Source organism: Psittacula echo (genome assembly GCF_963264785.1).
Source record: "Psittacula echo genome assembly, chromosome: 4".
Taxonomy (NCBI): domain Eukaryota; kingdom Metazoa; phylum Chordata; class Aves; order Psittaciformes; family Psittacidae; genus Psittacula; species Psittacula echo.
In genome coordinates, this window is record NC_137738.1 from 57,397,954 (window position 1) to 57,420,081 (window position 22,128).

Consider the following 22,128-nt stretch of genomic DNA (forward strand, 5'->3'; position numbering starts at 1 on the left):
TGTCCCCAGTCACATAATTATGGCTCCTTTTATGTGTTTTTATGGCATTCACGGCAAATTCATTGGTTTTGTAGGAATCAGCTCTGACTGTGTCTTGAACCTGCCAGAGCAGCCCTGACATTTGCTGCCAAGACAGCATCTTCACTGCCATGGAAGCAGATATAGCTGCTCTTTGTGCTGTTTTCAGCACAGCACAGAAGTGCCGGGAAGGAAATGTAGCCAGTTGGCTGCTTCTTATTTACCTTAACTTTTACATAGGTTTCAGTAAAAATACTGAGATGCGAAATGCTTTAGAAGGGCATACATTAACTATTACATTGTTAAATTATTGTATCTGGATATGCGCTCAAAATAGCAGTAAAACCAAACACTGAATTGTTACTTAGATCTTAGTCTGAATGACCTTTGGTGTTTAGACTTACCTCACGTACTAACCACTGCAAGAGATAACAAAAAAAAAAAAAAAAAATCCAAGGAAAAGATCCAAGGAAAAGCATCTACCCTTTGAAATTTAGTACCTTCTGTCTCACTCTGTTGAAGCAGCAAGCATGATTCAGCTGCCATGGTTTAATCTAACTTATTTTATTTTACTTTGCAATGGACTAGGTGTGTGCCCGTGACCATTTTTTGTGTATTATTTGAGGAAGAGTAGCTTTCATGTGAGAATAAAGAGAAAGTCACTTCTTAAAATGCACAAGTGTTTAGTTGTTTGTTGATTTCTGAACTTAAAAAAAAAATAGATAAATGTATATTTCTTCTTAAATTCTGTCTTCAGAATCAGCTTGTCTTTTCAGCTGTTTTTATAAGTTTTCTTACAGAGTGCTTTCTTGTGCTTGAAACATACAAAACAAATGTGTCTAGAAGATTCAGAGAAGGAAACAAGTAAATCAACTCAAGTTCGTTGTTAAAAACAAACAGACATAATCCTTAACAGATCTTATTTATTGGTGTGCCTCGGCTTACAATTTTTAATGGTTGGAGTCCACAGTACTGGGCACTGGTGTCCACAGTACTGGGCACTGGTGTAGCCATACGGCTGTGCAGTGTCTAGCTGCCCTTGGTAGGAGGAGAAATCAGTTCAGCCTGGAACATTGCAAACCTTTATGCAGTGCAGGTGACTCCTCTTGAATAGTTTCTAATGCAAGACAATATCCTTAGCTCTGAATTCAATGAGCTTTTGAAATGCTTTTAAGTCATCAAGTGGCTGAGTAAGGGTTTTGCTCTCTTAATGGAGATTCCCTGGTTATTCCCTGATTGTTTAGTCCTGCTGTCCTCCTGTCTTTCTACTAAGTGAATGGAGGAAAGGCAGAACATGTATCATAAGGGCATGTGGGAGCATGTGAGGACCACAGCTGGCTTGGTTACAGTCAAACAACTGTGTGGGACAAGAGACGTCAAGCCTGGCAAGGTCTAGTCCCTACCTCCAAGGGGAGTGATGTCCACTGAATCTATGACCAGCATGATGCCCAGGACCAGCTTGTTTTAAAAGGGAGCCCACAAGCAAAGAAACATGAAGCAAGCGGGAACAAAGGACTAGGACCTAGCAGCAATTGAAGGACCAGAACAGTAGCTAAGGCTTTACATGCAGGAACTGCTTGGATCCCTAAAAATTTTTTTTCTTCTCTATTCATAAAGCCCCTGGATGTGTCTGAGTGTATCTAGCTTATAAAGAAAGCAGCTGGAAGGCTTTTTGTGCAAAAAAAAAATAAAGAAACAATTTACTGGTTAATAGTGTTGACATTAACTCTAGCACCCTTACAAGAAGAGCAATCAGTCTATTAAAAGGAATCCTACTCTGAGAAAGAACTAAAAGTGATCCTTTTGTCCTTTTGTCAAGCACAGAGAACCATATGGATTCTTGGCATGAAGTCTGAAAGGACATATTGGCCAAAGAATCTAGTCTTAAGCAGAGAGGGTAAATGCACATCAAATGGACGGTAACTAAACAAAAATCCGTAGTGTTCTCATTAGCCCACAAAGAAAGAGTTCAATTAGAAATAAAATAAGAAGGAAAAAAATCATATTACTCCACTTAATTTTATTTTTCACTTCATATGTATTCATTTCAATGGTTTACCTTAAATAAATTGATGACATTTGTCATCATAATACATAATTACATATATTGATATTTGCATATATTCCATGTTGAGTTGTGGCTTTTATTGGTAAATCTGTCATTCCTGAAACTTATTGTTTATAATCAATATGAGATTTCATCAGATAACAGAAGAGAATTCTTATCTATTGCTAAGTTTGAAAACAATCTGTTCCTGGCAGAATATGTGCATTCATTTAAACTGAACAGTATACATTTTATAAATAACTCTGCATACTGTCAACACATTATTGACTAGTCTCCTTAAGCCTGATGGGAAAACAGTCCATTCTGCTATTACAAAATGCCTATAAGATGATAAGACTTTCAGCAACATTATTCTTAAGAAGCTTAAGTACTGCCCTGGAAAATTTTAAGTTGTTTAATTCATGTAATACACGTGTAATAAAAAGAAGAAATGTATATATGCAACTTTCCTCCAAAAGCATTTTCAAATCTTCCTCCGTTTCTCTAAAACCTCAAAGGTAGCAAAGATTGTCAAAGCACAGCCCTAAGAATACATTTTATTTTCCTTGTGATCAACATAGCTGAAAATCCTGTAACTCAGAGCATGACTTATTTCTAATATGCCAAGAGCCCTTGACAGCTCACTCTTAAGGAGTTTATCACATTTGCTTCCCTTATTGTCTGTGTCACACATACGAGTGATGACAAAAACTCTTTGGATCTAATGGTGGAATCTGTAAATATCACTGATATCAAAGGAATCAGACCCTTCTGATTTCCAAAGTCACATTCACACATCACTTATTGACATTGTCTGTGTCGCACATACGAGTGATGACAAAAACTCTTTGGATCTAACGGTGGAATCTGTAAATATCACTGATATCAAAGGAATCAGACCCTTCTGATTTCCAAAGTCACATTCACACATCTGAGAGAGGAGTTCATTTCTCTTCTTCATGTGACTATTAATCCCATTTCCAGGGAGAGCTTGTATACATGCAGAGAGGTTTCACAGGGTTTGTTTATTTTCTGGAGCCAACCTATTAGTTTTCAAAGATACTGTTCATGATACCAGTATGATTTCACAGAGCAGTAGTTGAGATGTTTTATTAGTTATTTCAGCTGAACGTTTACTCTATGCAACTGAGCTATCAAAAGAGGGCTTTTGGGATATTATCAGTTCGGTCTAATGTATGATCTCGAATTATTGTATCGTTATAATACACTGCTTGGTATCTTTTGCCATTGATTTGCTTACATTTTTTAAATTGCTCAGTCAGAAGCCATTTATCTGATAAATTATTAACACATAAATGTTTCTGATGGAAAAACAAATAATTCATCGTGGTAAATCATATACCATACAGGCAAAAGCAGTCAGAAATAAACTGCTCTCAAGGTAAGTAAGTAGTTTATGTATTGCAATGAAAATTATGTAGTGAAATAAACACCTAATTGCAAAGAAAGGGTGGCTGTTATTTTCTGAGACTTATGCCCATTTATGCAGTTTCTGCATTGTACATTTCTACATTGCTGCATCAAACATCCAACAAAATTTAGTTTTAGGTGTGCATCTGCTCTTGTTAGATTCTGGTCATACTGTAAGGTGCTCAAACTAGTCATCCTTTGTAATATTTCTGTAGAAACCTTTTGATTTAATTCTGCTTCTGCACTCAGAAGAATTTTTTCCTGACTAACGGGATAATTACAGAGTTAATGTCTTTGGCAGGTCACATTGGCATTGATGATTTTGAGGGCTTAACTTTATTCCAAATTCCTTAGGGCTTAATTTACTTTGAAAGAAAGTAGATATGTTCATGCTGAAAGCTAAAAATTGTAGTACAGGCTTTGCAATTAAATAGCATATTCACTCTAGTGTCTGTGTCCCATTTCTTCAATATGGAAGCATAGATAGATTATAAACAACAAACAAACAGAAAAAAGAGAAGAACAGTCAAACAATTCTCACTAAATACTATTAACATTTTCTCCAGATGGGTCTAGCATTGTTCTCAGTATAAAAGCAGGGTTTTTTCAGGGATTTACAAATGGCTGTAAAATGCATTTCTGGGCAATGTCAAGGGTATAAGGTAGCAGAATAACAGCATTGAGGACAGCTTATCACCTCTTGACAGTATAGATCTAACAGTTTTTTCCTGTAGCCCACTTAATATACATGTAATTAGCAGTTTTCTGTTCTTGGGGTTGTTTTTTGTTTGGCTTTTACTGTTGTGAAACGCATTTGGTGTAATTTTCCTTTCCCTTCCCCTTCCTCCCTAACCTGCACTCCAGATTCCAGGCTGCCAATGTTTACAAGACAGATGCAGTACTTGCAAAAACTTCAGCTGGCAAGTACTACCACTTATGCCCTACTGCACAAAATTTCTTTTCAATCTTAAAGAGGGAAGCTGGGTGTTTTATCGTTGGGCTTTTGTGTTGTTTTTTTTTTTTTTTTTTTCAAATATACAGCAAGTGTCTTCTCTTTTCACACAGGCTCAGCGAGTTGTACATCATTTCAGCAGAGATGTCTGATCTTTCCATCTGCATACCTGGAGTTACTTTATCCTTTGAGTGGTCTTTTCAGTAACCACTAAAGGCTCCTTGAGACTGAACACTAGAACAGATGAGTTAAATTCTTCCTGAATGTTCTTCATCAAAAGTAGACGTATTGGACTTTCTGGATGTGCCTAAGGACACAAAGGTTAGTGTATTCTTTAAAAGCCTGAATGAAATTTTTAGGACTGTTTCATTTAACCATTAACAAGGCAGACTATGTTTCAGTTTATTGCTAACACATAGGAACAGGTGGATAAAATGATGATTGATATCACATATGTAGTTGAGATCGTGCTTTTAACTGCCACTGAATAAATATACTTAGTTACTTGGTGCAGCTTAAAGCCCTATCCATGACTTGTTGGACAACATGAGCAAGCTCTACCCATGCTCTTGAGCTTGACTGCCATTAGCCATTTTTGTGGTATTTCTTCTAAACTTGGGTTTAGTGCATTGCTATCATGCTCATCTAATTTACGACTGGAAAAAAAGGGGAAAAGAAGAGTATTCTACTTAACTCTGTTCACAAGATGGTCCTTGTTTACAGTCAGTGGGAATAAGAGGGTAGATACTTGTCCACCTGCATGCTTAGTTGTTCTAGGTGGCACGTAGGCTTCAGGGGAATGCCAAATACATATACAACACGTTGGAAAAAATTAATTTCTTCCTAATAGCAACTATTCACTTCCTGGAAGCTGTGAAATTTTAACAAAATGCTTTCTCTATCCCTTGGTTTCTGTTAAAATATTACATACTCTATGAATATTAGTCTGTCACCACAGGAAATCACCCTTGATCAGGACAATTCACTGATGTTATTTTTCTGTGGTGCGATCAAAAATGTACAAGAAACCTCTCTTGCAAACAGATACATGCTCAGAAAGGTGATGGAATGTGTGTGGGCATACGTGCACATCATGTCATGTCTCAAACACATAATTGACAAGGAAAGTAGCAAGATCATAAAGATACATCAGGATTTCAGCAGTAATTATAACATTATAAAAATGTTTATAATGATTTGGATAATGCTATGTGCTGTAAAGAAGAAAAGTGAACAGTCATGTAATCTCCATTTTCTATTATTGCCATCTGTTTTTCATATCTTGCAAATATTCGTCAGGATTATTGTTCTATCCAGGTTTGGGGGAGGAGAAGGTAAATTATTTTCAGTTTTATTCTGTCAACCTTATCTTATTTGAAATTTCAATTTTTTTTTTAAATAAATTGTTTTACAAATACAATTTGTTCTTATTAACCACTCCATAATGTATTTAAATGTTTCAGGAAACCTATTGGCTAAAATAGCAGCACCTCAAACTTGATGCAATTAGAACTACATGAACTGAATTCTGCTTTCTCACTTTTGTGGAGAGATTCTTGTGATAGCACATGTATAATAGCTAATAGATCTTTTTATGTCTGCTACTCTAGCTAGCATTTCTGTTTGCATTCTAAATGCCTACTCACTTTATAAAGTAAAGAGAAGACAAAAGTATCATCCCTCATCAAAAGGAATTGTTTCCCTGTGGCACCAAATGTCTATTCAAGATAGGAGAAGAGGAGAAGAAAAAAGAGTAACAATGCAGTTTTGTTTCATCTAAGTTCTGTGGAAGGTACTGAGAGATTTTGTAATTGAGTTCAGCAAGAACAAGAATATGGATATAAAAATACAGATTCCACTTAAAAGCAGAAGGTTAGGGGAGCTGCAAGATTCTGCAAAGACTTCCTTATGGAGAAGTATATTAGTTCTTTGGGGTGACTTCACTGTAAAACTTACATATTGTCCAAGAAAGTAAAATTCATATGGGACATATATTTTAGCTTTAATGTGTAGAGTGTTGTTTATAGTATTATGTCTTTTATATATGTGTGTATACTAAGGGATGAATAGCTCGTAGATTTGCAAAGCTCAAACTTCAAAAGTAGTGTGAACTCCAACTCCTTGTACTGCTTGCATGTTAGTACTTCTTGAGGGATTTGTGTCATATGTATTTGAGTGGACTGTTAGATACATATAATATATAGGATTACAGGTTTTGCAAACTCAGTAGAATTGTTGACAGAGCCTTGTTGTGTTAGGGTAGGTAATTCCGTAAGATCCTATGTAACTTTCATTTTGCTTACAGTATTGCTACTAAACCACACATTCATTAATACCAATATATATAAATTTGGATAAAAAAACATGCAAAAAAATGCTTTATTCTTCACTTCTGTGGATTTTTTGGGTATGCTATGACAAATATTACACACGTTACTTGATAGATTGGAGAAGAAACTTTCTTAGATTGGAAAAGAAACTTTCTTAGATTAGAGAAGAAACTTTCTTTGATAATCAATGGATATGTTCATTTAAACAGTGCAAATCACAAAGAATGAACTAAATTAGCTGACTGGCTGCAAATTCAGTGGAGTTTCACCTGTCCCAATTTTCCATGATTAGTTTTGTTACTGGCTGACTTTTACCTTTTGCAAGAACACAAGTGCAGCTAGGTTTATCCACAGGGCCTGCAGAAATTTAAGTAGTAAAAGTAAGAAATTACCCAGATGTAAACAAATTATGTAAATGATGGTTATATTGAATTGAGTACCCAGCTTATTAAGTCAAAAGAAACACTGTGCATCTGACATGGGAATGTTTGACATGACCCCAGATTTAAAACTGACCTTGGAGATTGCCTGCTAAGGCTACAGCATACAGAATAAGTCCTGGTGGTTACAGCGGCCTCCCAGAGGTTGGGAGGAGAGTCCCCTGACATGTGGAAAACTGAATTCTGCCTTTCTGTGTCTTGAGAGGTTGACTTAGTATGCAGAAAAAAGATGTCTTCTGTCAGATATATTTTGTGAGGAGGAAAAACAGAAGCAATCTATCCACCACTTCAGAAGTAGGTCAGAGCTGTGAATCCTAATCCAAACCAACATGACTGCAAAACAGCATGAGGCACTTTAAGTTCCAGAAAAGCTAGTTAAGATATGCTTCTGCCCTTGTCATCACCTTTTCCTGACTCACTGGCTCTCCTGAGAGCCATCTTTCACACAAGAGTAACCATGCCTTCCTCTCAAGCACTATGCCTCATCAGCAAACTTAAAGCTATACACACCTGTCAATAGCAGCAAGGTAGGGTTTGGGCATGAATTTGATCCCTGGCTCCTGCTTATCAATCCCATCTGTCCATGTGTTCCCTAGTATGCTTTTACCCCACAGTCTCACATAATGCCAGGGTAGAGCTCAGGGAGCAACATGGGGTAGGGACAATTTCCCTGAAGCAGCTAAGTATATGGCCACCTTGTTTTGGGATGGAGAGACTGGGTCACCCCCACTCTGGGCTAGAAAATTAGCCCTGGTCTGTTTAACTTGCACATATGCACACAGCAAAGCTGAATCCTCCTCTGACTGTAGCTGTGGGTCATGATGACCATACAAATTGTTCCATCATCTTTCTTTATCTTAAACCTTCTCACTGGTCACTAATTAAAGGACAGAGAATTTGAGGAGGATAATCTGAGCTGCCCCCTCTTCCATTTTGGACTCTCAGGAAGGATGCAATGCAAAGTATTTGCAGTACTCGTTGCTTTTACACAGTAGAACATAATTCAACTATGGTGACCTCTAATACTCATCCACAAGCCCTTTTCTTTCTTTTTGGTGTCATTTCTAGCTTTAACGAGATAAGAATTCGCATGAATGAAATTATGTTTTCCATGCTTGTGGGGGAAATTCATTCACTGTGTCTGCTTGCTAGTTTATGGTCCTCTGCTTATGTTTGTGCAGTATTTTCTGGATACTTTGTATATGAGTTTTAGCTTACTAGCATGTTGAGCATCACATCTATCAGATGATTCTGCTGAAATATCTATATTACAATTTTCTTCTGGACAAAATAAGAAACTTGTGAAGATGGTTTTTTTTCAGTGATAAAGTGATGAGGGACATATAATGCTAAGCATTATCAATCTAATAACTAATTAAGATAGAAGTATAAAAACATGAATTCTTGACACTTTGTCCCTATCAAACAGCTTTGACTATCAAAAAGCTTTTACAAGAGGAAGTGAAGATATTATGACTTTCCCTTTCTCAATAATTTTACTCACATTAGATTTTAAAAATATTTGATGTAAGAAAATGTGGACATTTTTACTCTCTTTGAAAAAAAAGCATTTTAAACAGCAGGATATAATTTCAGACTATTTGCAGTCAAGAGGCCTCTGCTGAGCAAAATACTCATTCAATTTAAGAATGCAGATTATAATAATTTTCCTATCTCCCTCACAGCAGGATTCCTGCCATCGTTTTGCAAACTCACAGGTTGCAGTATTGAATGACTAGCTAACTTCAGTTCCAGGTAACACATGCTTCAAGCATATTCTCATTAGCTCAACTTAGTTATAATGCAAAGCTGCTTAGTTTCACCAAGTGAAATAGGATACACTTAAATTGCCTCATCTAATATAATACTCCTTCTTAATACATGCAAAGTGGTTTATGATGGCAAAGCTTGTAGAGCATGAAAATTGGCAGGGAAAGTAAGGTTTTTCTGACTAAAACTGTGAAAAAGAAGTCCTATTTTATATCATTTCATTTTAAAGAGGTTAAGAATGAGGAAGAAGAGATTGGAGTAAGAAATAATCAGCCTAGAAAAATGTAAATTTAGTACATTAACCTTTTTAATACATCAGCTCTACCAAACAAGAAAATTATCTAGTAAAACTGTTCTTTCAGTAATGTCTTCTGCACGGCAAAATTAAATGTTAAATACACAGTGGCTAAAATATACTGCAATAAGAAACAATAGTTTTTATTCTATTTGTTTTATCCAGAAAGTTTTATATTCTACAACATGTTTCCATTTGCTAGTATTATTAATCCAGTTTCCTGTGGCTGTATGAATTTGCAAGGCCTTTTTAATTTCAGATGTGAATAAGGAATTATTTGGGTTTTTTTCTTCCTGTAAATGCTAAATGAATATATCCCAATCTTGTATATCTTGCAGATACAGAATCTGGTTTCAATAAGACCCCAAAACAACACTGGGAAAGCTGTGGGGTTTTTTCCCAGTATCCTGCACCTGTAGTCTAACCATACGGCTATAAATCCTCCCCCTACTTCTCTTTCCAATAGTTCCATAAAACTGTTCAGAGATGGGCTGAGCTGCTAAGTTGATACAGGCTTTGCAGATGACACCCAAGTGCATATCTCATTTTCCACAGATGTAACCAGAGCCATCACAAAGATGTTGCACTGCCTAGAGGAAAGTGGCTCCTGGAGAAGAGCATCTGGCTGAGATTGAACTGACAATACTGGTTGAAAGACAGAAATGATCCAGACATCCAGTTGAGCAAGATTTCTAGACGTATGCCTTTAAGCATTAGTTTGCAATGAGGCTATTCACATCCCTGGATAAAAGCAGGGGTAAGCATGTTGCTCAGTTGTGGCTCCAGAGAATGAACCAAGAACTCCTCCCACTCCAATTAAAAGCATCTGCAACACAGGCTTTTCCAGTATCACTTAGCTTTTCACCAAGGTTAAAAAATAAAGTAGCAAAAATAATAGTCTGAAAACTCTTCTGTGTCTCCAAGACAAAGGCCTGGATGCAGAGATATTTGCATACTTTTTAATAACTCATTGCATCCAGGGCTGTTTCACTCTTTACAGTAAGAGAGCATTGCTCCTGAACCACAGTGCCTCTGAAGCTTACATTTGCATTTGGATATAAAGTACTAATATTGTTCTCAAAGATATGGTCATTTTGGATCTCTTAATATCCATGATTACTTTCTCATTTTCCACAAATGGACAGTTTCTACAAAAAACAGTTTAAAATTTTCTGAGTAAAGAGAGCTCCTGAGAAAGGCATGGCACATCTTTTCTGGTTATGCAGTGAGCTTTTAGGGTCTGTACACACACTGCAGAGTGCTTTCAGTGGAGAATTTGACTTTCAAAAGTTCTGTGCATCTGCTAAAATTAAGCGTTCTACTCTTGGTAGAAGAAAGGTGAAAGAGGTGATTTAACTCTGGGGGCTCATACAAACAAATAACCCATATCTGTGAAGTGTCAAGTTACAACAATATCAGCCTATAGGAACGAATAACTGGAGGGTAGAGGAGAAAATATATGTGAAAGCTGCAAGCAAATAATATCCCATGAAAGCACACAGTCAGAGACACTGCATACAATACTCTGTAATAAGCTAGAGTCCAGTTTCAGGATGGAAGAGGTCTTCAAGCCTGGTCACAAACATTAATAAAAAATTACAAGCATCCTTATGGAGGAGAAATAACTGTAAAACTGTCGGTATTCACTGTCAAAATCCTGAACATTCTCCCTGACAGCATTATCTTTGCTTTGCTAACTTTTTTCAAGAAAGAGCAGAAGAGAGGCATCCTGGGGTTTCACTCATGAGGATTTCATTGGTGCAAGCAGTTTATTCCCCTGGATTTTTCTGGGGTCATAACATGACATAAGTAAGACATGCTCCTCTAAATACTTCTCTTGTGTTCCTTCCAGTTCACATTCAAGACTAAGAAAGAATAATATGATAACACAGGTCTTTAGCTTGCTTTTCTTACTGTCGATTGCATGGTTTTGATTTTTGGTACATAATTGTCAGAGAAATAGCTGTCTCAAAAGCAGTATTTGAGTCACCCTGTTCTCTATATATCTTACATAGATGAACTGGAACACTAATCTTAATTGGTTAATCTTTGGGTCTCATAAGGGAAATACATTCCTAGAACATTTTCCTCCTGGTAATTCCTTCCTTGCAGTCTCTTCACTAGCTCACCAGCTGTGCTGCTTATCACAGCTTCATTCATTTTATGAAAACTATTTAAAATGTTCTCCATCAAAAGCTGTGTAGAAAACTCAGTGCATGTTTGTGAGGCACTTGTAAGAACATGTAGTTATTGGGAGGAATAAAATAAAAAATGCAAAACTACTATTCAGTTGGTATGTGTACAGCCATGCTGTACTTATTGCTATCATGAATAAAGCATTTGTTTTTCTAAATTGTGTGTATATTCCTACTGGGGTACTTAGAGCTTGTTAGAGAAGGCATGGAAACAATGCAGGATTTCTCCAGTTTCAGTACTCAAATCATAAGGTATAATCATAAATCCTGACTGCAGTCTGGCCAGCTAAAAGGGCACAGGGGACTCCTCCTCCAGAAATCAAGGAATTTCTTTTCCTCGACTGTTTGAGTAACCCAGCTCCTCTGAGGAGTGAACATACAACCAATGCACTTCAGGGTCTACTTGTATCGTTCCCTCCAAAAATGTCCTGTCACTGCAGGGAGTCCCAGCAGAGCTGGGGACAGTTAACAGCCTAAAACACTTTCCTGGTCAGCCTCTGCCTTCTGGAGACTCTGCAAACCAGAATGTGGGATGTGGATATTTTTCTCTTAAAGTGGTCTAATGAAACCTGATATGATTTGATGTGTAGGGAGACTCACATGAAATACTGCCTTAAAAGTACTTGGGGAATTTATGCTTGTTGGCTTGGTTGGTGCAGATTTTTAACTGTTACTCTTAAACCTAAATTCTCCTTCCTTTATTAAGACAGAATTACAAACTGAGCTGCAAGATGTGTATACTAAAAGATGTCAAATGTTTTCTGTGCCCTTCCTCATTATTCTGATAGAGGGTGGCATTTTCCCTTCTCTATTAATATGCTGGTATCTTGACTGAGATCAAGAAAGCTATTTCTTAATGGGACTGACAAAGCAATTCCTGCATAGTGCTTCAAATACTTTTAAATATTTCAAATATGTCAAAACTAAGTACATATTGTTTACAAAATATAATTGCAAGTTTCTTTTTAAATTATTAATGCAGAAGGGAAAAAAATTGGAATAGTTTTCCATATAGTACTTCCTTTTACAGCTGTATGGATTGTGTGATTTCGTCACATGGTATCACACTCATACTGCTATGTGAATACCTGTTGCAGCTGCACCCCCACCTAGTTGTAAGGCTTAGCATAAACAAGTCTTAGGTATTAGTTTTTTTAACATCTTGTACATGTAGCATTCTACAACTGCGTAAATGCGTACAATGAATAGAATTTTCTGATGTAATTTTGCTGTCTAATGTCATGTAACATGAAGTTATTCTTAAGTTATATCCTTAAGAACATAAGTCAGTGTCCTCATATATGTTCCTGGATTACTGGCATGGTCCTAGGAGGATTTAAATAGCTGAAATATAAAGCAAGCAAAATTTGGATACAGAAACTTACCAGCATGATTACAAAAATAACTCCAAACTCTTCAGCGCCCATTTAGTGTTTGAGGATTCACAAGTAACTTAGCTTGCAGGAAAGATTGTCACTTCAAATCCTGTGATCACACAACCCAGAAACATTGCTGTATTGGCTGTGCTGTGCATTCAGCTAACTCGTATTCCGCAGGCAGTTCATATATCACAAGAAAGGTACCTCCAAAAACTTGGATTCTGCATTGACCAGACACTGAAAGTTTCTCAGCTGTCTCATGCTTCCTACCTGAGAACATGGGCACGTTTCCTAGTTCAAGTATTTAGGCTTTACTTAGATGAAAAATACTTAGATTAAAAATAGAGAACAGAGACTGAATTCTACTATTTACTTCTGTCTCATTTCCAGAGGTAACTGACACCAAGTCTGCTTCATAACACCAAGTCAGCAGGGATTGTGAAACCATAACATACGGAAAGCGTATTCACTAAAATACTTCAGTGTTTCAATATTCACTCACTTGTGCTCATGCATTTGTATTCTTATCACGGATAGAAATTATATTCAATGGTAGACGAAAAATGTGCAAAATAAATGGGCCATGCACTTTATCCATGTTTGCTTACTGTCCCATAGCACAAATGCTTATTTAACATTTCACATCCCTCAGCAGCTTAAATGCTGGATATTTTAAAAAAATTAAACATTTTCTACTTTTGTCCTGTTTTGCAAAATCACCCCATTTGTGTTAAAAAGGTTTGGTGCTTTTCAATTTCGTGTTCTAAAAATGGCATGGATCTGAAGTTTATTTTCTCAATCTTATCTTAAAAAAAAAGCAAAACAAAACCAGAAAGATGGCTTTGTCCCACCTAAACAGCTATTTCTTTTATCAAATATATCAGAGATTTTAAGTCATTTTCAGAAGATATTATACCTTATATATGGTCCTCTTATTCACAGTAACGCTTGGAACCTGGCAGCTCAGTCAGGTCTGAAAAATAATCTCATTTCTATAATCACTCTAAATATGCGGGAATATGGGTTTTCAGTAAACAGATGACATGAAATAGTTTTCTTTTTTTCAATCAATATTCATTCCATGATAGTCGCATTAACTTACAAATGACAGTGAACTAAAATAGAGGAATGCAGCATTTCTGTGCTTATAGAAACTGTGGTGGAGACTTGAAGATATGCATTTGGATTCTTTGTCTCTGTTTCTGAATATCATGACTCCTTATTTAGAATATGACTATATCTCAAATGCAAGCTAAAAATAAAATAAGGAAACATTCACCTTCCCCTCCTCCCCCCCCCCCCCCCCCCCCCACACACACACAAATTGCATATTTCTCACAGGCCCAAACTTGAATTGTACAATCTGTTCCTTAGCCTCATTGGAGGGACTAGGGAGTTTTCCTGCCTAGAAGCATAAGCATACAGCAGAAATCTCTAAACGGAAAACTTGCTCATTTTAAGCTGATTCTGTAATCAGCAGCCCAGATCTGGATTGCACTCTGGAAACGTTTATCTCTTGGCATTAATTATAGGGAGAATTTAAGGTGTCTTCAGCTCCCAATTTAGGCACTTAACTAACAAAGTCTTCATGATGGAAGGTGGATCCAGACCCTAATGTTGCCACAATCCTACTCCAGATTCTACATGAAATCCTGGAGTAGTTGAAGCTGACGGGAGTTGTGTTGTTGACCCCAGGCAGCTAGAAGCTCTCTTCAGGCCTTGATTCAAAACTTGCCAGAGTGTTTAACCTTGGAAAATAAGGACATATGGAAATATTGACACAGCCTTGAAAGCTGTAACTCAAATGTGTCTGCAGTAAAATGTATCAAGCTTGTAGCTTTGACACAGGAATAGGATGATGCATGACTCAATGAATACAAGAGGGTCTTTTTCTTTGAAACTCCAGATAGAAGTGCTCTCTCAGCAAAGCTCAACGATACATAAATATCTCTTTGTCACTGCCATGAATGCTTGTTTACAAACCCCACAAGCCCACAGAGTGCAAACAAAAATTGACAGGTAACATTATAATTGAAGGTGCATGCATATATGTTGCAGTGTTCTTTATTTGTGCAATGTTGTGTTGGGCTCTGCCAAACACACTGAAGAAATTGAACCATTGCAATCGTTTTAACAAGTTATTTGGCTGCATGCATGATGTGATTTACTTCTAGGTCTCATGAATGCATTCAGCTTTACTTGTTAACCTAGCAGAACATTATTTATTAATGAGTTCTTCATGCTTTATTAAGCCTAATGTCAAAACACCTCTGTGGGACTCTAGGCATGTTCTCTTTTTGTGATAAAGCCTTCTAAAGAAAATGAAAAATTATGCAGCAGAGCTGCAGATAAAACCCAGTAGATATCAGTTCAATTACTCTTGATCCTGGCAGATGATGTTTCTGAATATTTGTGAAAGCATAGCATCTGATTGTGTGCTGGCTTAAATTAAAGCATTCTGCAATCTCAAATGTGTGTAATTAGGGCGCCTTAGAAACCTAACAAGGCTACTGTGGTGTCCAAAGCTGAGTGGAGTGCTCAGATGGCAAAACCTGACAAGTTCACCATGGAAGTAGAATTAATGCTTTTTTCCATGAACTGATACTTTGTAACAGAGGGGGAGCCTTCTTCATGGGAACATTAGAATGATTCCAAGTAGTAACAGGGTGAATTATATGTGATTATTCTGTAATATGAGAGGACTACTATGCCTCAGGAAACTAATACTGGAGTTCAACAAACTTTTTCATCCTTGATCTGACTGGCTGTCTTGTTTTTACTGAAGGCAGAGTTTCATTATATGTTTTGGTGGAGAGTAGAAATGAAACGCAGAGCCTTACTTTTACTCACAATTCAACACACTAACCTGCATTTATGTATCAGGTAAATGAAGTAGCAAAATCTGACCAAAAATACAGGCCATAAGGACTGGCTCACTCTGCAACTCTAGCAACAGAAATCTATGGAGAAAACTTCCTGGAGCGAGTTGCAGATAGATGATTTGGACACTGCATAATCACTACTGCTTTATTTCCCATTTTCTGTTTATAATTACTACCAGTTATGAATATTTAATGTAAGCTTGTTTTGAGCTTTTCCTATTTCTTTCATCTTGCTACTTTCATCGTCTTTCACAGCATCTGAGAGATCAATGTAAGGCTATGGGATGGTAGAGGAGCATACCATATAGTTACCATATCACAGCAAACATAGATAACTGGGGAGAAAGATCCTCAGCTGCTGCCTGTGAGCAGATCTCCCCCCGTTTCAGTAGAAGCTGGCTGGTTACAGACTGTCACACTGAGACCTTTTGGCTTAGAGATTTTGGTAATATAAACCAAAGAGTGCCAGCTCCCACGCCCCCTGCTGTAGTGCTTTCTCCCACTTTCTGCCAAGGAGCCACTGGAGCCTGGTTTGCCTCTTTCCAAGTGGGTGCCTACTCATTAGAGAAAGAGTCCTGCTTATCTGGTGTATGTTTCTTGTTTGGCACTAGCTGTAAAGATGTGAAATAAGCCAGGGATGGCTGAAGAAGGCTCTGCTCTTTCTCTTCTGGTTGACTTTTGTGATAAATAATTGATCTTGCTACAGATGTTAGTCTTTAAATCCCAATGGGAGGGAAGAAAAAAATCTAAAATAACAAAGACCCAGGACCAAAATTTAAGCCACATCCTTTCCGTTGATGCTTCCTGTTGTTTAGTTTGGTTAACTGCACAGGGTTTCTCCTACAGAGTTTGGGGTCTTTTTTCCTCATGTTCAGCTACCACAGTTCTTACTGATTTTCCTCTTCCTGATCTTCCTCATGCATTGCCTAAGTTATATGCAGAAGACAGAGCGTGGACAATGAAGGGGTGTAAAGCATGGCATTGCGGTGCTGTGCCCAGCTGCCTGCTCTGGATCTGTCTCAAGAAGTCTTGGACTGTACAAAGAAAATGAGTAACTTGGCTTTCTGAGAGCCGTAAGGCAATGCAAGCTGGTCACCAGCCTACTGCAGTTGCAGGCACTGTTGCTTTAATTGCTCTATTTGCTAGTTTTACACTGTTGTTTGTGTATGCTCAGAGACTTACAGATTGAGAAGAAGCTGTCACATGGAACCCCTTATATATATTTAATTATTTTTCTTTCTGTGTAAAAAAGATGTTTATTAAATTGTTTTTGTTTCACAACCAGCTAAACATAAATTGTCACTAAGACTTAACTAAAGTCCAGAAACTCAGCAGTAACTTGTGTTAGACCAAAGGGAATCTGTTGAGAGCTTGTTAGGTTCCTCTAGACTACAAAGGAGGCAAGCAAGTCTGCCTGGTACAGCATTCCCAAGGAGAAACGATTAAAAATCATCCTGTTCAGGAAATAATTTATATGCTTTTATTTTTAATAAAGCCCTTTGAGACCAACAGCAGTGTGTAATATTCATCCTACTTTTAGTCTGTGTACGGTCTTCATGCTGCTCATCGAGAGAGTCTACAACACTTTCTTCTTGATTGTTTGGTGTCTAATGTGCAAAGTCATTATTAAATGGAAGGTCACTGATTTCTTTACACAACTTCAGTAGAAACACAGCATGGAGAAATGCTGGTTTATTTATTTGATTTCCACATTCACAATTCCAGCTGATTCATGTGATTTTGTGATATGCACATTCCTGTGAGCACATAATTTCTTCAAAATGCAAGTTGTCTATTTACAACTTGAGCTGGTTCAGGCAGTGGTATACATCTTTTACTGAGGATAGCAGAGCCATGGTAAACCTCACTGGCCTCAGCGATGAGCTGATTTTGGTACAGTCACTGACACTAATGCCCACTGCACTGTCACATCTCCCTGTGCCATGCATGCGAGAGAGCTTGCAGCGAATGGTGAGGCATGTTCTTGCTTGTGGTGGTGTTCAGAGGAACCTGCTTGCTATGGAAGAAACCATTAGCTGAGACAGGGCTCTGGTAAAACTGGGGTTCAGCCCACCCCTGTGAGCTTGCAGAGCTGAGGGCACAAAAAATCCTTATGTCTTAAATTGGTACAATTTTGTGACATTTGTGCTGGAAATTGGAAAGAGAGTATATATGCTCAAAGAAGCTGGGTTCTGTGCAGTGTAGTCATGAGGAAATTTTGCTTAATCATGAATTTTTTACCCTTTGTTGTATAGATGTGCATCCCATGATTCTCTATCAAATAGTAAAATATGACCTTTTACATATGCAGTAATGAGAAGGGAGAAACTGCCCAATCATGTAAAATTAATACTTTAATGATTGTACTTCTGCTTTGTTTTGCTTACATTTGGGGGAAAAGCATATTTGGGGGAAAAGCATATTTGGAAAGCTCTGTCTTCAATTAATGTTGCTTCAGGCTATTTATGCTGTTGTAGCAGTTCTGATAAACCCACAGAAGAGAATCGCTTTTTCTGTTGATGGCACATTTGCTAGTATTTTTGCAGCAGTGCAGTAATGTCTTTATTGTGTAGTGCTGTATTTTAACAGTCAATTAAAACTCCCATTGAACTGACAAAATGGACTTAGGAACTTCTGAAGACTATTTGGCTGAAAGTACTCATGAGACTTCTGATAATCACTGCCATAGCACTATTCAAAACTACTCAAAACCCTCACCTTATAGAATCATAGAATAGTTAGGGTTGGAAAGGACCTTAAGATCACCTAGTTCTAACCCCCCTGCCATGGGCAGGGACACCTCACACTAAACCATGTCACCCAAGGCTCTGTCCAACCTGGCCTTGAACACCGCTAGGGATGGAGCATTCACAACTTCCTTGGGCAACCCATTCCAGTGCCTCACCACCCTCACAGTAAAGAATTTCTTCCTTAGATCCCATCTAAACTTCCCCTGTTTAAGTTTGAACCCGTTACCCCTTGTCCTGTCACTACGGTCCCTGATGAATAGTCCCTCCCCAGCATCCTTGTAGGCCCCCTTCAGATACTGGAAGGCTGCTATGAGGTCTCCACGCAGCCTTCTCTTCTCCAGGCTGAACAGCCCCAACTTTCTCAGCCTGTCTCCATACGGGAGGTGCTCCAGTCCCCTGATCATCCTCGTGGCCCTCCTCTGGACTTGTTCCAACAGTTCCATGTCCTTTTTATGTTGAGGACACCAGAACTGCAGACAATACTCCAAGTGAGGTCTCACAACAGGAAAAGTAGTGAGGCAGGAGAAAACATATTTTTATAAAAGAAGCCTATTGTTGAATTGAGTTTCATCGCTGTGTCGTGCCCATGTCTCCTCTTTTTTTAATTTGTCCTCCAGCACCACCACTGTGTCTCTTTTGCCTTTTGTCCCTTTTCTCAACACCATTCTACGTTTCATCTCTTTTTTCCCCCCATTTTCCTCTCTTTCTTATGTTATCTAATAATAACAAATGGTGCGGTGCCTTTGTGATAAGAATGGGAAGGTGATGAATAGTTCTGTAGCCAGATTTCAGGGGCTTCATGCAGAGTTTGTGTAATTTTATTCTTTTCATAACAAATGTGTTTACAGCCTGGAGGTTAAGATGAATGAAAGTAACAAAGAATACATAAGATAAACTCTGTATGACTAAATACACTGGTAACAGGGAATGGGGCTTCCAAACACATGAGTCATTCCAATTCATCCATTGCTCACTTCTGCCATCCCTGCAATGTTATCTTCAGTCCCATGACACTTGATGGGTTACTTAACACTCCAGCTGCTGGAACTGCTTATTGCATGAAGACTTTTGTTTTCATTCAGTGAGCCTCTCAGTTGTCTCAGTTTCGTTAGAGGATTTTTTTTTTTCCCAGATGTCATCGGTAGATATTCTTTTAACACTGCTGTAGCGATTTCCTCAGGGCCTCCCCCATGCAAGGAGGTAACAAGATTATGTAGTGTAGTGCACTGCCAGATGTGTTGGGGGATCATGTTCATAGTATTTAGCAACTCTTCAATTGCTAACAGAAGCATCATGTTGCAGCTTTTGCAGTCGAACTCAGCAAGCAATTCAAGTAACAAAACTCGGGAAAAGCCACAAACAGGAAGCTCACGACTTAAGACACAAACAAATCCATAGGGCTACCATGTGAGAGAATAATAATAATTTTAGCCTTTTGAGAAGACAAGGGCAGACTGAACTGTAAACAACTTTTCAGTCTTCCTTGTTCTATTGCCTCTGGCCTTTTGCTTCTCCGGTATAGTGTGCAAATAAAAGTGAATTGGCACTTTCAGATGTACTTCTGTAACCCTACTGATGTGTTATTAATGTAGATTTTTCAAGTTTCAAGGCACAAAAGGACTGTGATTGAATTATATGAAAAAATAAGCAGAATGAGCATCTGCTTACACAGCATTCTTCCTTCTATTATTTACTACAGATTGTGAAGAATTATTTGGAACAGAGATGAGTGTTGGGGAAGCGCAGAAAGAAGCTTTACAGGGAATAAAATCTGGGCCATGATGGGCCAGAGTGAATGGGATGGGGAGAGTGAAAAGGGTAGATTTTTAAAACAGCAGAAATGATGAAACCCATGGGAGAATTGATGCAGAGTGAGGCAAGGGCTTGCTGAAGGCAAGTATAGGGTAGCAGCAAAAAGGCAGTCAGCAAGAACTAAAGCCAGTTTAGTCCACCATTTTTTTGTAGTTAAATTGTTCATTCCATCTAGTGAAGTGTTTGCTCTCTCTTCCCTGGTGGGACCTCCATGAAGCTGTGCACAGTCTGGTTTCAATTACACTGTTAGAGTGAGGAGAAAAACTTATGCCATGTGGGAACCAGTCTGAGCGCTCCTTGGCTGCAGTGACTCAGAGATGCTGCTGTGTGCTCCAGCGCAACTCTCAGCACTCCCATGCAGAAAGAAGAACACTACAGCACACTTCTTACCTATAAGCCCAAGCGTCCTGCCATGGAAAGAAGGGTGCATGGAGAAATGACAATGTTTTGCCCTGAAATGTAGCCAAGGTAAGCCGCCAAGGATTAGGGTAGCTTGGTGTTGCACTCATTTACTCCCCTTGGGTGTATGCATTATAGCATAGTTTTTAGTTTATGAATACATACTAGTTTTTTTCAGACCTTTCCTTCATTCACTTCACAGGAGGCACTATGCACTGAAAACAAACCAGAACCACATGGAAAAAGTATGCTAATCTCTGTAGGATGCCTCTATAAGATCATATGTGGTAAAAATGGAAGTCATATGACAGCTAAGGCAGAAAAATGCAGAAAGAAAAAATAAAGCACCTGAGGCTTCAGAAGTCATTTGCAGCAATTTTAGCAGTTACTATCCACCAGCTGTTCATTACTGTCCTTTAGCTGGAGGTTTTTGCCTCCACAAACAAGTTGCATTCACTGCTGACAGTTTAAAACAAGTCCACTGACTTTATCCTGAAGCAGACTCCAACAATTGGTAAGAGCATTAAAACTATATATGTAGAAATTGTAACAGCGGGGAACAGCAACTTCTTATATTGCTTCAACTCTATCCCAAAGATATACCTTGAGAGAACATTCTACCTTGGGTTTCTCCTGTCCTTTGCCACAGATTTCCTGATGATGGTGAGCAGGTGACTAAACGTTTTCACCGCTGTCCACTAAGTGCATTTAACTCCCAATTCATCTCACTGGGCTAAGCATTAGGAAATACTGGGGGTCTGACTGACAGAAATGGTGGAGAACACCCAACTGTGACCGAAGTTCATGGGTGTCCTTCTCTAAGGATGCCAGAAGAATAGGGCCAGGTTGCAGGCTTCTCTGACTGACATTCAAGTTAGCTGATACTTTTGATTCATCTTGAATCCCTGAAAGTCGCTTCCTTTGTGGGAACACTAGCAATACTCTCATCTCTTGTGGGCATTAAGACTTATTTATTGGGTTTTGTAAAGCACTTCATTATAGAAAGCCTTAGTTTAATGAAACTGCAGTTCTTATTAGAGGTATAGAGTGAAATTAAGCCCATCTGTTGTGTACCGTTGTCCGATTTCAGCTTTTTCTCTTGCACTTGCAAAATTCTTGAATGTGAAAAAAAAAAAAAAAAAGGACTTTTTTTTTAACTGCTCTTCAGAGCATGTGGCAAATGATGCTTGGATGTCCATTCCATGCTTGCAATGTGTGAGTGAAAGAATGTATAGCGACACTTGTCTGCCTTTTCTTCTTTTTATTCTTTTGAGTGTAGAACGCATTCTTTCCCAATATTACAGTGTACTTTTCTGTGTGTGCCCTGTTTTCTGCATTAGTTAGCATTATTCTGTCAGCTTGTAGTAGTGTTGATTAGGAAACTGATATGGTTACTAACAAGCTATCTTTCATGTGTTTATTTCAGCC